Source organism: Sorex araneus, chromosome X, assembly GCF_027595985.1.
Source record: "Sorex araneus isolate mSorAra2 chromosome X, mSorAra2.pri, whole genome shotgun sequence".
Classification (NCBI taxonomy): domain Eukaryota; kingdom Metazoa; phylum Chordata; class Mammalia; order Eulipotyphla; family Soricidae; genus Sorex; species Sorex araneus.
Genome location: NC_073313.1, coordinates 305,727,254 through 305,742,135, shown reverse-complemented (window position 1 = coordinate 305,742,135; position 14,882 = coordinate 305,727,254). Strand labels below are relative to the sequence as shown.

Here is a 14,882-nt window from a genome sequence, read left to right as displayed (position 1 = left end):
ATCATGGCTACTTTGCCATCCGAGCCAGTAGCTCTGCTCTCTCTAATCTCTGGCACCACGAGTGATTTCTGATCACCGCTCTGCCAGAGGTGCATAAGCACTACAAAAAGGGTGCAACCTCTGGTGAGCACAACCAAAGATGTGCAAACACAACAGCCCAGAAGTGCGACCCCTGGCGAGCATGTGCGTAAACACTGCAGAGACACATTGCAGAGTACAGCCTCTGGTGAAACACATGTGCAAGCACCGCAACTATAGGAGTGCCAGTGAACACACTGCTAAGTGTAGGAGTGCCGCAACCGCCATGAGTACCAGTCAGGCATGTGTGTGACTAATAGTTTTTGCAACAACTTCAACAACAATAATAAAGGAAAGGTGGATGGGGAAGTGGGGCATTGGAGGGAGATTTAAACAACAGTAAAAGTAAACACCACTTACCTTGCAAATAAATAGTTTTGTTTTTTCTTCTTGGGGGTTACTCCTGGCTCTGCACTCAGGAATTACTCCTGGTGGTGCTCAGGGGACCATATAGAATGCTGGGAATCGAACCCGGGTTGGTCGTGTGCAAGGCAAATGCCCTACCCGCTGTACTATTGGTCCAGCCCCTAAATAGAGTTTTAGGAAGCTAGTTTATTATTATTATTATTATTATTATTATTATTATTATTACTTTTTGGATCACACAGGGGTTACTCCTGGCTTTGCACTCAGGAATTACTCCTGGCGGTGCTCAGGGGACCATATGGGATGCTGGGGATCGAACCCGGGTCGGCCGTGTGCAAGGCAAACACCCTACCCACTGTGCTATCACTCCAGCCCAGGAAGCTAGTTGATTATTAACAAGGCATACCAGCAAGCATTCATGCCACAAAGACTTAGTATTTGGCCATAATGCACTGGGCTCTGTTGGGACAGAAGCCACTGCTGTGACAGCCACAGTCTCCGTGACCAACTGTCTGGTCCCGACTCTCATAGCTTGAAAGCTTAGCAAGGCATTAAAAACAGGTTAGAAAACCCTTAGAAACAGATTTCTTTGTACATCAATGTCCAGTTGGATGCAATCTGTTTCCTTTATTCCTCTCTGAAGCTTCAAGTCTTAGAGCATTTCTGTTGGCAGCTATTATTTCTTAGGGTTTATAGAGAAGTCAGCAGTACATGAAATTTATTTGAGTTCCTAGCCCACTAATCCCAAATGGAGATTCCCTAAATCCTTCCATTTTTAAAACTTAAAGTGATGCTTTGTGTAATAGTTAGCTCTGTTCTGGCTCGCAGTACTTCTGAGGGAGTAAGTTAATGGATAAAAAACAAGTGTAATTCTTAGGCAAGTTTCCATCCCCTCCCCCCTCTATTCTGGAGGATAATACGACATACCTGACAGTGCTCAGGAGTTATTTCTGACTCTATGCTCAGGACGGATGCCTGGAAGCATTTGAGGGACCTTACATGGTGCCAGGTGTTTGAACCAGTATTGGCCGCATGTAAGGCAAAAGCCCTACCTCCTGTACTATCTCCCCAACCCATCCATGTCATCTGTTTCTCTAGGAATATTTTTGCTTGTTTGTTTTGGTGGGGAGGGCACACTTGGCAACACTCAGTGGTTACTCCTGGCTCAGTGCTCAGAAATCACTCCTGGTGGTACTCAGGCGACCATCTGGGAATGAATATCAGTTGGCCATGTGCAATCCAAGCACTTTACCTGTTGTACTATCTCTCCGATCCCAGTGTAGAAATATTTCTCTGAGGGCCTCAAAGTACTGGAGAATAATCAGAACATTCAGACTACAAGTCTCCTCAGTTCCAAGAAGTCTGAGGCCATCTGCTTCACAGATCACAGCTGCTGATGTTAGGGCTCTGAGAGGCAGCTTGCTTGGAGCCAAACTGTCCTTCACTGGAGCTTGGGGGTTGGCAGAGTGGAGGAGGTGAGTGGAAGGGGATGAGCTTCATGATGATAAACGGGACAGCTTTCCCTGTGGACTGTAGGGCTCCTTTGAGTCCCTCATCCTCACCCTGGCTTGGGGGACCAAAGGAATGGCCATTTGCAAGGGAAGGGCTTGGGGCCAGGCCAGGAACTGGTTGAGGAAGCAGCAGTCAGCTGTTTCAAAGGATGGATTAGCCACACACTCCAGGTGTTTTGAAACAAGTTTCCCCAAGCACTCAGCAGTCTGCATTCCTTTCTAGGGCTCTCTGAGAAAAGTGTCTCTTCTGGTTTAGGAAGAATCATAAAAAAAAAAAAAATTGCCACTCTGACCCCCTCATCTTAATCCCTTGCCATTTGGGGAACAATAGAGAAAGCACACCTGACAAAGGTGTTGGGCTAATGCCATCCCTCCTCTCCACTTAGTGAAGAGCAGAGTGGGAAAATTCAATTTGGAGGGCAAATCAAGCCAAGCCCTTAATTTAAGTTTCTTTTGAAAATGCATAAAACTGTCAATGCAAGGACACCCTTCCTGTGTATCTGAGGTCTGTTCTTTGAGCCCTGGTCTTTCTGGCCTTTGCCCTCTATTCTTTCTTCCCTCCCTCCCTCTTCTCCTCCTCCTCCTCCTCCTCCTCCTCCTTCTCCTCCTCCTCCCCCTCCTCCTCCTCCTCCTCCTCCTCCTCCTCTTCTTCTTCTTCTTCTTCTCCTCCTCCTTCTCCTTCTCCTCCTCCTTCTTCTTCCCTCTCCCTCCTTCTATCTCTCCCCTTCCTTCTCTCTCCCCTTTTTTCTTTTTCTTTCTCTCTCTCTTCCTTCCTTCCTTCCTTCCTTCCTTCCTTCCTTCCTTCCTTCCTTTCTTTCTTTCTTTCTTTCTTTCTTTCTTTCTTTCTTTCTTTCTTTCTTTCTTTCTTTCTTTCTTTCTTTCTTTCTTTCTTTCTTTCTTCTCAATTTTGGGCCTCACATGTCTATACTCAAGGCTTACTCCTGGCACTGCACTCAGGGATCACTCCTGATAGAACTTGAAGGACCATTTGGGTGCCAGGAATCAAACCTGGGTCAGCTACATGCAAAGCAAGCTCTCTACCTGCTATACTATCACTCTGCTCCCCAATACTTTCTTTACACTTGAAGTTACTTCTCTTTTCAGATTGCTCATGATTAACCACACAGTGACTATGAGATTCACCTGCACATGATTTATTATGTTTGAGTTTTTGTTTTGTTTTAGTTTTGGGGTCACACCTGGTGGTACTCAGGGGTGACTCCTGGCTCTGTATTCAGAAATCACTCCTGGTGGGATTAAGGAGTGATAGGGGATGCCTGGGATCCAACCTGGGTCAGACACATGCCAGGCAAGCACTTTACCCCACTGTACTATCTCTCTGGCTCCCTCTTCTGCACATGTTTAATAAGCAGAGCACTACCACGTACTCTGAAGTGGCTGAAATTCAAATGTTTTGTCAGAGATTAGTCAACTGACAGTACAGAAAAGTCATCAGATATAATGAATGATACAAATGATATTATTCGCAAATGACTTTCTTCCATGTACTCTCTGAAAATGATGTCAGCAATAAAAACAAACTAATTTCAGGCAATAAAACTTAGCAGATGTGTTCATATGGGAAAGTGAAAAATCACATTTCTACTAATACATTTTAAAGCGTCAATGATAAATTTGTTGTAGACCTCAGGTGCTTTGCTTTCCCCCCCAAATATTTTTTTTCCAATAAAGTTTATTGGAGAAAGAGACTTATATGGGAAAGGGGTTTATACTCAAACATAAGAGAGGCAGTCTGGGGGCTGGAGCGGGTAGGGCGTTTGCCTTGCACGCGGCCGACCTGGGTTCGAATCCCAGCATCCCATATGGTCCCCTGAGCACCGCCAGGGGTAATTCCTGAGTGCATGAGCCAGGAGTGATCCCTGTGCATTGCCGGGTGTGACCCAAAAAGCAAAAAAAAAAAAAAAAGAGAGGCAGTCTGGGGAGAGGATTCGACCAAGCTGATTCCCAGTTGTTGTTGTTGTTTTTTACATTATTGGAGCCATACCAGTGGTGCTCAGAGATCACTTCTAGCAAGCTCATAGGACCATATGTGATGCTGGGGGTTGAACAGCATTCAAGCCAAATACCGTGTCCTTGGAACTATTTCTTCAGCCACAAAGCAAAGATTTTAAGGTGGTAGGGGCTTGTGGAAGAAAGTGTCTATGTTCTTCTCTCCTGGAAACTCCTATTGTCCAATCAGGTCCAATCAGATGTGGCTTCTTCCTTATGGTGAATCGTATCCAGAACTGAGCACACAGACCCAATGATGGAGAGCTAGCACTTGGATCACAATCACAAACATTGAGAGGTATTATCTGAGGCTTCTGGGTGTCTCAGGGTGTGAGGTAGGCTTTGTGGAAGTTATTGGTCAAGAATTGGATGTGGAAGATCATTTTTTTCTCTTCCTCACTGTTTCTTCCTCTGAGAATATACAGTTCCTGAGGTCCTGAGAGAAGTCACCAACTCTTCCCCCCTCCCAGTAAAACTGGATGTGAGGGAATGCTGGAAAGTCAGTATATCTGGGAAAGTGAATCTTGTTTCACAAGGGGTAAGGTTTCATACTTGACCTCTAGTCTCACACAGAGGGTGCAAAGAAAGAGGCTAATTCTCCATCTACCTTGTGGTTCTATCACCTCCTTTAAGCTGTCATCATTTAATAGGAGAAAACCTGAACAAGACAACACCCTATTGCAAGAATACTTTAATGTCCTAAACTGAAGAAGAGCACAAAATTTTAACTGCACAGTGATCTAAGAGATAGATGTGGCCAAAGAGTGCTGGATGTGTGTGTTTGTGTGTGTGTGTGTGTGTGTGTGTGTGTGTGTGTGTGTGTGTGTGTGTGGTGCCTGGGGATGAATTCAGGACTTCACTCATACAAGATCTACCACTCAAGCTTTACCACTGAGCTAAATGACATCCCTGGCCCTGGATGTCATTTTCACAGAGCAGTTGCCATGAGCTACTTTCACCTTAAGGTGATAGTCTGAGATGAAAGTGACACCAGGAGTGAGAAGACCACAAAACTGTCATCTTATATAGCCCTTAAGAAGAAATAAAAAATATTTAGGGGTCTTTGTGCTGGGGTAACTAAAACAGTCAGGAGATGGTGGAGAATCAGGCCCCAGGCACATCCAGGCATGTCCTGACATGCTTAGAAACAATCATCCACAAAAAAAAAAAAAAAAAAAAAAAAAAGCAGAACCAAAGCCCGCCCACCTCCACCCTCTCAAGATTAAAAGCCGGGGCCCAGAGAGATAGTACAAGGGGTGGATGCTTTCTTTGCATGTGAATAACCTAGCTTCAATCCCCAGCAAGCCTGAGCCTACCAGGAGTGATCCCTGAGTGCAGAACCAGGAGTGAGCCCTGAGCACCCTGGGTGTGGCTCAAAACCCAAGACTGAAAACCAACTAATAATTCTCGAGTAACTTTTCACCTGATTTGCATATTATCCTACCAGTCAGAATTGAACTGAGTATTGCTTTGGCAGCACATATACTAAAATGGGAACGATACTGAGAAGATTAGCATGGTTCCTGCATTAGGATGACAGGTAAATTTGGAAACCATCTCGTATTTTCAATTTTAATTTAAATCAAACATCCATTTTATTCAATAAAGTTACTGAAAAACTTCGAAACGATTTGAATAAAATAGGCATATAAATATATTTCTCAACTGTAAATTTTATGATGTACAAATACAGATCTGATGAAAATTTGGCATATGAATTGAGATAGGCCATTAAATATAAAATATGCAGAGTTCTAGAGTTAGTATAAAAATAGATTGTGAATCACCTCAAGAATATGCATGACCTTAACTGCCTTTAAAATATTATGTTAGAAATTTGGCTTAGATAAATTACAGGACTAATTTTTAAAAAATCTCAAGTAATTTCTAGCCTCACATTATTTGTGTAAAGGATCACACAAGGACTTGATGAACTTGTAACCCCAATTTGCATAATCTGCATAGCAGATTTGGAGTAAAAGTTATTACAGTTTTGCTTTTGGCACATAAATTCAACCTCATACAGGCAACTCTGAACACAATTCAAGAGCTTCTTTTCTTTTTTTTTTCTTTTTTGGCTTTTTGAGTCAAACCTGGCAATGTTCTGGGGTTACTCCTGGCTCTACACTCAGGGGTTACTCCTGGTGGTCGACCCCGGTTCAACCACATGCAAGGTAAACACTCTACCCACTGTACTCTACCCACTGTTCCCACCCTTCAAGGGTTTCTTGACTCTGTTTCCTGAGCTGCAGTCCTATTAAAATCCAAATAAGCACTTAAATTTTGTGTCAATGACATGAGAAAATACTCTACATCACTAATCATCAGGAAGATGCAGATCAAAACAACAATGAGATATCATCTCACACCACATTCAAAAGAACAAAAGCAACCGGTGTTGGCATGAATGTGGGGAGAAAGGGACTCTCCTTTACTGCTGGTGGGAATGTCGACTGGTTCAGCTCTTTTGGAAAACAATATGGACGATTCGCAAAAAATTAGAAATTGAGCTCCCACTTGACCCAGCAATGCCACTCCTGGGAATATATCCTAGAGAGGCAAAAAAGTATAGTTGAAATGACATCTGCACTTGTATGTTCATTGCTGCATGTTTACAATAGCCAGAATCTGGAAAAAACCTGCGTGCCGGAGAACAGATGACTGGCTAAAGAAACCTTGGTACATCTACACTATGGAATACTATGCAGCTGTTAGAAAAGATGAAGTCATGACCTTTGCATATAAGTGGATCAACATGGAAAGTATGTTAAATGAAATGAGTCAGGAAGAGAGGGACAGGCATAGAAAGATTGCACTCATCTGTGGAATATAAAGTAACAGAATGGGAGACTAACACCCAAGAGTAGTAGAGATAAGGACCAGGAGGTCTGCTCCACGGCTTGGAAACCGACCTCACATGCTGGAGGAAAAGGCAGCTCAGATAGAGAAGGGAACACCAAGTAAAGGACATTGGGAGGACCTATTCGGGTTGAAAGACGCGTGCCAAAAGTAGACCTTAGACCTAACATGATGGCCGCTCAATACCTCTATTGCATACCACAACACCTAAAAGGAGAATCACAAATCATGAATCATGAAATCCTGTTAATCACCGATTTCTCAGGCGGGATCAGTAGCATCTCATTTCGTCCTTTCCCTGAGATCTTAGAAGTCTATCTCGACTCTGCCCTCCCAAAGATGTCGCACAGGGGGCTCTTCAGGGTCAGGGGAATGAGATTCAGCTTGTTACTGGATTTTGCATATGAATACACCATGGGAAGCTTGCAAGGCTGTCCCATGGGGGCAGGAAACTCTCAGAAGATTGCCAGTTTCTCCCAGAGGGAGAAGTAGGCTAAAGATATCGCTTCTGAGAGCTTGCTTTTAAGTCTCTCTCTGGATGTTGGCCGTTGATGGGATTACACACACCTGGGTTCCTCTGCCAGTACCTTCATGCGTGAGGCCTGTCCGAACGTGTGGAGAGGGGCCTCCAGCATGGCTGTAGCTAGGTTCCGGTGGTCTTTGGCTGCCGGGAGCTCTGCTCATTGTGGGAAGGGAAGCTGGAGCCCATCCCCTCCGAGGGGCCCCAGGGAAGACAGCCAGGCGTGCGGGCAAGAGACTCTCTGCAACTCAAAAGGAGAGAGGGAGCAAAAGGGAATGCCTCACCACAGAGGCGGGGCGGGGTGGAGGGGATGAGGTGGGGGTGATGGGAGGGATGCAGGGACCATTGGTGGTGGCGAATGGGCACTGGTGGAGGGATGGGTGCTCGATCATTGTATAGCTGAAACGCAAGCATGAAAGTTTGTAAAGCCTGTAACTGTACCTCTCGGTGATTCACTAAAAAAAAAAAAAAAAAAAATTGTGTCAACGAGGTCTTGTTTATTCAGGAACAATGCTTCCAACCCTGTTTCTCCTATAGTTTTCTTCAAACCCACATCTCTTACAACAACTGTCATTTTTCTTCGTTTAAAATCAAACGAATAGGGGCGTGGGGGGGTTTGGGGCGTGAGGGGGCGGGGTGGAGCTATACTGGGATTCTTGGTGGTGGAATATGAGCACTGGTGAGGGGATGGGTATTCGAGCATTGTATAACTGAGATTTAAACCTGAAAACTTTGTAACTTTCCACATGGTGACTCAATAAAAAATTTAAAAAAAAAATAAAATAAAATCAAACGAAGAATTTTTAAAAATGTGAAAATTGGGAGGGCTGGAGAGATAGTACAGCAGGGAGGGACTTGATTTGCACATGGTCAACTCTAGTTCAATCTTCAGCACTCCATATGGCCCTCTGAGCACTGCCAGGAATGATCCCTGAGTATAAAGGCAGGAGTAAGCCCTGCGCACCACCAGACATGCTGCCCCAACCCCAAACAAACAAAAAAAAATGGACCATGGAGTTAGGTCAAAGGGATAGTGTATGGTATGCAGGAGCCCTGGGTTCAATCCGGGCACCATATGGTCTTCTGAGCACAACGGTCAAGAATCAGGGATGCTGGGGCCGGATCGGTAGCACAGCGGGTAGGGCGTTTCCCTTGCACGCGGCCGACCTGGGTTCGATCCCCGGCATCCCATATGGTCCCCCAAGCACTGCCAGGAGCAATTCCTGAGTGCAAAGCCAGGAGTAACCCCTGAGCATCGCTGGGTGTGACCCAAAAAGCAAAAAAAAAAAAAAAAAAAAAAAAAAAAAGAATCAGGGATGCTGTCTTGTTTACCAAGGCGTCAAAAATCAGATGGGCCGGACACGTAATGCGATTTAGAGAAGACCGCTGGACTAGAGCTGTTATTGACTGGATTCCACGGAACGCATACCTGATTCTTTTTTTTTTTATTTTCTTTTCTTTTTTTTTTTTTCTTTTTGGGTCACACCCAGCGATGCACAGGGGTTACTCCTGGCTCATGCACTCAGGAATTACTCCTGGCGATGCTCGAGGGAATACCATATGGGATGCTGGGAATCAAACCCGGGTTGGTGCGTGCAAGGCAACCGCCCTACCCACTGTGCTATTGCTCCAGCCCCGCACGTCCCTAATTCTTGACCATTGATGGAGGTCGGAACTCTGGATTCCTTCTCTCACTTGAGTGAAACGTGATACTCCAAGCATAGCTATTTCTGTTCCTCTTCGGGATACCCGAATAGCATTCTTATCCTATTTTTGTAGGGCCCAGGTCTCCGAGGTGTATGTTAGTGCAGGAAGAATGTATGTCAAAAAGATGTGCCCGGAGCCGAAGGTTCTTCATCCTCTTAACCACTTTTTCGATGCTCTTGAAGGCATTCCACGCTGCTCTCTTCCTCTTGCGCAGTTCTGACGCCAAGTTGTTCCTCATGTTGAGTTCTCGACCCAGGTACACATAGCAGCTGCATTCGGAGATGTTCGTTCTGTTGAGAGCAAATGGAACGTCAGGGACTAGTTCGTTTTTCATGAACATTGTTTTGGTGAGATTCAGTTGCAGTCCAACCTTTCCACACTCACGGTTAAAGTCGGCCAGCATTTGTGCCGCTTGGCTAATGTTTGGTGTTATTAGAACAATGCCATCAGCGAAGCGGTTTTTGATATTAATTTGATAGTCAATGTTTAATATGCCTTACTGAATTGACTGGGACGCTTTAAAATTCTTTTTAAAATTTTATTAATTTACAGTTATTCATAGTTGTGGTTTAGATATACTACGCTCCAGCACCAATTCTACCATCACTGTCTTCTTCCTCCACAGGGTTCCCAAGTTCCCTCCCCACAACCCCCACCCCCAACCTCTCATTCCCAGCCTGCCGCCTTGACAGACACCATTTTAAGTTTGCTTGTTGAGGTTGGATCTCTTATTTCTAATCTTGTTCACTCTGTGGTTGGGTATTTAGCTACAGCACCCCTCTATATCACCTATGTACCTGAATCCCCTTGGCCCCTTCTTCTGATTGCTTCCCGTCTATCTACCTCTTCTTTCCCCTTTAAATTCTTTCCCTCTCTGAGTCAACTAGGGCTCTTGTCAAATGTCAACTGTAATGTAAAAAATTGCACTCAAGGTCCAGAGAGTATGGTTCAGTGATCCAGTGCCTGCTTTGCAGGCATAAGGCCATGAGTTCTATACCCAGCCCTGTGGCAGGGACTGGTGCTAAAAGTGTGAGTATCACAATCAGGTCTATAATCCTTGGACAAGGGAACAGAAAGGGTGGATGGTGGGGGAGGGGGTAGGCTTATGAGCAAGGAGAAAGGATTGAATTCTGATTACCTTTGTCTTACCAGCTCTGTTTATGGGATTTCCCTTAAATTTCAGTTACACCCTTAGACTTAATTTAGGTTAAAGTGCAAATTGTCTAAGTTTCTGATAGAGAATTCAAAGGCTTTATTTTGGCAGAATTGTTTTTTATTTATTTTTAAGTTTTTTATTAACTCACCTGATTCTTCCGTCCCTCTCAGAGAGCCCAGCAAGCTACCGAGAGCATCCCACCCGCACGGCAGAGCCTGGCAAGCTACCTGTGGCGTATTCGATATGCCAAAAACAGTAACACAAGTCTCACCATGGAGCCCTTACTGGTGCCAGCTCGAGCAAATCAATGGACAACGGGACTACAGTGCTACAGTATTAAATCGCCATGAGTAAACAGTTACAAAGTTGTCCATAGTTGGATTTCAGTCACAGAATATTCCAACACCTGCCCCTTCACTAGTGTAATTTTCCATCACTGATGTCTCCAATTTCCCTCCTTCCAGCCCGCTATTTTGGAAGAATTAATGAAGTCATAGCAGAAGTAATTTTATTTCAGAGAAAGCTAAAAAATTCTGGCATGGACATTTCATTGACTGAGATTATTAGATGTCCATGACTCCTCCAAAGGACCAGTAGCACCAGACTCTAAAGGGGTTTCCATCTTGGTCCTCTGTGTTCAGACCTGAAAAACAGAATTTGGCGGTCCCTTCTTTCCATTGGGGGAACAGGAGGGAAGAAGCAAAGTCTTCTTTTCTGAGGATGGGGCTCTGAATTGGCATATGGAGAACAGGTAGCAATTAACTGGAAGCCTGGGAAGGTGGTCCAGGTCCAGGAAGGAGAATTTGCTAAGACCCTCAGGAATCCAGGACTGTTATTTAGCTTTTCTTTTCCTAACTCTGAGTTACCTCTTATAATTATCCCCAACAAAAGAGCTTCTCCAAGAATTGAACTTCTTGCAGCTGAATACATTATGCAGAACTCCAGGAAGGGAAGAACTTTACATACGAGAGCATAGAGTTTGGGAAGGTGTGATGCCAACTGCCAATTGCACCCTGGGATTCTCATTTCTTTTAGAACAGGAGTTGGGCCCATGGCTGTCATACCCGTTTTAACAGGGAGCAGGCCACCCAGCTTGAGCTATCTCGTTGTTTTTCAGCATCCTTTGCAGCCAGTTTGTCCCTATGACTAAGTTCCAAAGGGGGAATCAACTGGAAATAAAAGTCGTCTCTTCTAAGGTACACTATTTATTTTCTCTTCCTTCCTTCCTTCCTTCCTTCCTTCCTTCCTTCCTTCCTTCCTTCCTTCCTTCCTTCCTTCCTTCCTTCCTTCCTTCCTTCCTTCCTTTCTTTCCCCCCCTCCCAGCTTTTTGGGTCATATTCCGCAATGCTCAGAAGTTATTCGTGGCTCTGTACTCAAGAATTACTCCTGGCAGTGCTCAGGGAACCATATGGGATGCCAGGGATCGAACCCGGGTCAGCCACATACAAGGCAAACACCTCACCCTCTGTGCTATCTCTCCAGCCTGACATTGCTTATTTATAACTCCTCTTTTTCTTGCTCATGTTCTCTTCTACAAAGAAAGTAGAGAAGCCAGAAAGTTTCTGATACAGAACCACATCCCAACCCTGGCCTGCAGCATGGGAGGTACCATGTATTTGGGAGACTCTTTGAGTTTGCCCATCCCCTAATCAGCACAGGAGTGGCTGTCTTACTCCAGTAATGACAAGGACTTATTTGGACTTCACAGCACATCCAAGCAAAAGTTATAGCCAAAGCTGTTGACTAACAGGTAGTAAGTGTCTCTATTAACCTGCAGATTGTCATGCATTTATAAGCATTATTTTCCCATTTGGTATTTAACTGGGCTTGCAGTGTTTACCAAACTGTCATTGTCATCCCATTGCTCATCGATTTGCTCGAGCGAGAACCAGTAACATCTCTCATTGTGAGACTTATTGTTACTTTTTTTTTTTTTTTGGCATATCGAATACATCACGGGTAGCATGCCAGGCTCTGCCGTGCGGGTGAGACACTCTTGGTAGCTTGCCGAGCTCTTTGAGAGGGCCGGAGGAATCTAACATGGATTGGCTGCATGCAAGGCGAATGCCCTACTGCTGTGCTATCGCTCCAGCCCACCAAACTACTTTTTACTTTTTATTTTTTTGTTTTATTTTTTTGGTAGACACTTACTACCTGTTAGGCCAAAAATATAGAAAAACATTGGGGCTGGGGATGTGGCTCAGTGGTATAGCACATGCCTCACATTTGTTAGGTCTTAGATATGATCCTTGGTAATACACACACACACACACACACACACACACACACACACACACATACAGAGAGAGACAGAGACAGAGACAGATGAAGAAATTTTATTTTGTAAAAATGTAGATTAGGACCAACAAGATAGCTCAATGGACAGAATTTGATCCTCACTTTGTATGTGGGAGATGGGGTTCAATCCTGGCAAACCAGGATCCCTCAAACAATGCCAGTTGTAACACCAGTGAGCACAGAACTGGAATTAGGCCTTAAACACTGGCAGGTATCGCCTGAAAACCAAAAAGTAAAAAGTAGTCTGGTAAACACTGCAAGCCCAGTTAAATACCAAATGGGAAAATAATACTTACAAATGCATGACAAAATGCAGGCTAATAGAGATACTTACTACCTGTTAGGCACTGTGCTAAGAGTTTCCTGAAAACTGTCCCAGTTAATACTGATTGATTGTATCTCTGTGGGGTCAGTGATGTGATTACTCATAGCCTCAATATTCAGACATAAATCCTAGCAAATTAAAATGACTTTGGGGAAGAGTTCTAAAATAGGGAGAACAAATCACTATCATCCCATTGCTTATTGTTTTGCTCAAGCAGACACCAGTAAGGTCTCCATTGTGAGACTTGTTACTATTTTTGGCATATTGAATACACTACGGGTAGCTTGCCAGGCTCTGCGGTGGGGGTGAGATACTCTTAGTAGCTTGCCGGGCTCTCCAAGAGGGGCAGAGGAATCAAATTCGTTTGGTCGAGTGCAAGGCGAACACCCTACCCGCTGTGATATCGCTCCAGCCCAGGGAAAACAAATGGGTGGAGCTATTCTATGTCTGTCTCTCTCTTTCTGACTCATTTCACTTAGAAAGATACTCTCCATGTCCATCTACCTATTAGCAAATTTCATAACTTTATTTTTTCTAAAAGCTGCATAGTATTCCATTGTGTAGATGCACTCATTTGTGGAATATAAAATAACATAGTATGAGACTAACACCCACGGACAGCAGAGACAAGGGCCAGGAGAACTGGTCCATGGTTGGAAGCTAGTCTCAAGTGGCTGTTAGGTTGAGAAGAGACCACTAAGTCAATGATGATTGGAGGGATCGCTTGGGATGGGAGATGTGTGCTGAAAGTAGACAAAGGTCCAAACACGATGGCCTTTCAGTATCTGTATTATAAACCATAATACTGCAAAGTAGAGAGAGAGTAAGAAGGAAACTGCCGGCCATAGAGGCAGGGGGTAGGGTGGGGTGGGATGGCGGGAGGGACGCTGGGGACAACGGTGCTGGGAAAGATATACTGGTGGAGGGATGGGTATTCGATCATTGTATGACTGAAACTCAATCATGAACCCTTTGTAACTGCATCTCATGGTGATTCAATAATAAATAAATTAATTAATTAAATTAAATGGAGAGAATGTTACCTTCATCCTAGAATTGATTATGAAAACTAAGTCTTATAGCACTCCTGTGAACACATGGGCTGGTTGTGTTCCAAGTAAGAGTAAATTACTAAGGCAATAAGCAAGGCTGAGGGTGAGTCCCGCTCTCTGAGCCTTGAGCCCTACCCAACACATATTGGTGCTAGTCTTGGGGCTATCTTCTAATTTACATAAAAGCACCTTAAAGACTTGTGACCCTAAAATAAAATCACTGTTTAGCAAAGTGAGTACAGACAGTTTCTCAGATATAAGTCAACAATTACCATGAATATTTGCATTACTGTTTATATTCACCAGATAAGAAAGCTGAGGCTTATGGCTTATCTTTCAGAGTTAAAACAGATTATTTCTTTTTTGAAGGGAGGAACCAAAGTGGATGAGTTTCGGCCACACCCCGCAGTGTTCAGGGCTTACTCCTGGCTCTGTGCTCTAGGAATCACTCCTGGTGGGACTCAGGGGACAATTTGTGATGCTGTGGATCAAACCTGGGTCAGCTGCATGCAAGACTAGAGCCCCACCTACTGTGAAATCACTCTGACCCCGGCATCTGAGTCTGTATGTGTGGGGGTGCGGGGCTGCTGGGTGGGGTAGGTGTTTGGGTCACATCTGGATGTTCTGAGGCTTTTCCTGACATTTTGTCCAGGGATAACTCCTGAGTCTGGGGGCTCTATGTAGAGCTGGGGATTGAACCTGGGTCAGCCACTTGCAAGTCAAGCATATTAACTAACCCAGTACAATTTATCTGGCTGCATCCAACTCTTAAAAGTACTTTTAAGGTACAGGGGCCGGAGTGATAGCACAGCAGGTAGGGCGTTTGCCTTGCACGCGGCTGACCCGGGTTCGATCCCCGGCATCCCATATGGTCCCCCAAGCACCGCCAGGAGTAATTCCTGAGTGCAAAGCCAGGAGTAACCCCTGAGCATCGCTGGGTGTGACCCCCCCCAAAAAAGCAAAAAAAATAAGTACTGTTAAGGTACATATTCTTTACAGA

General features: G+C 44.6%; 1 non-coding gene across 1 annotated transcript; it reads left to right on the top strand.

Moving 5' to 3' along the window:
• Nucleotides 1-5,430: 5,430 nt before the first annotated feature.
• On the top strand, nt 5,431-5,533 carry LOC129400480 (U6 spliceosomal RNA). The gene has a single exon (XR_008627715.1). It is a non-coding gene; the product is annotated as a U6 spliceosomal RNA (small nuclear RNA).
• Nucleotides 5,534-14,882: the final 9,349 nt, after the last annotated feature.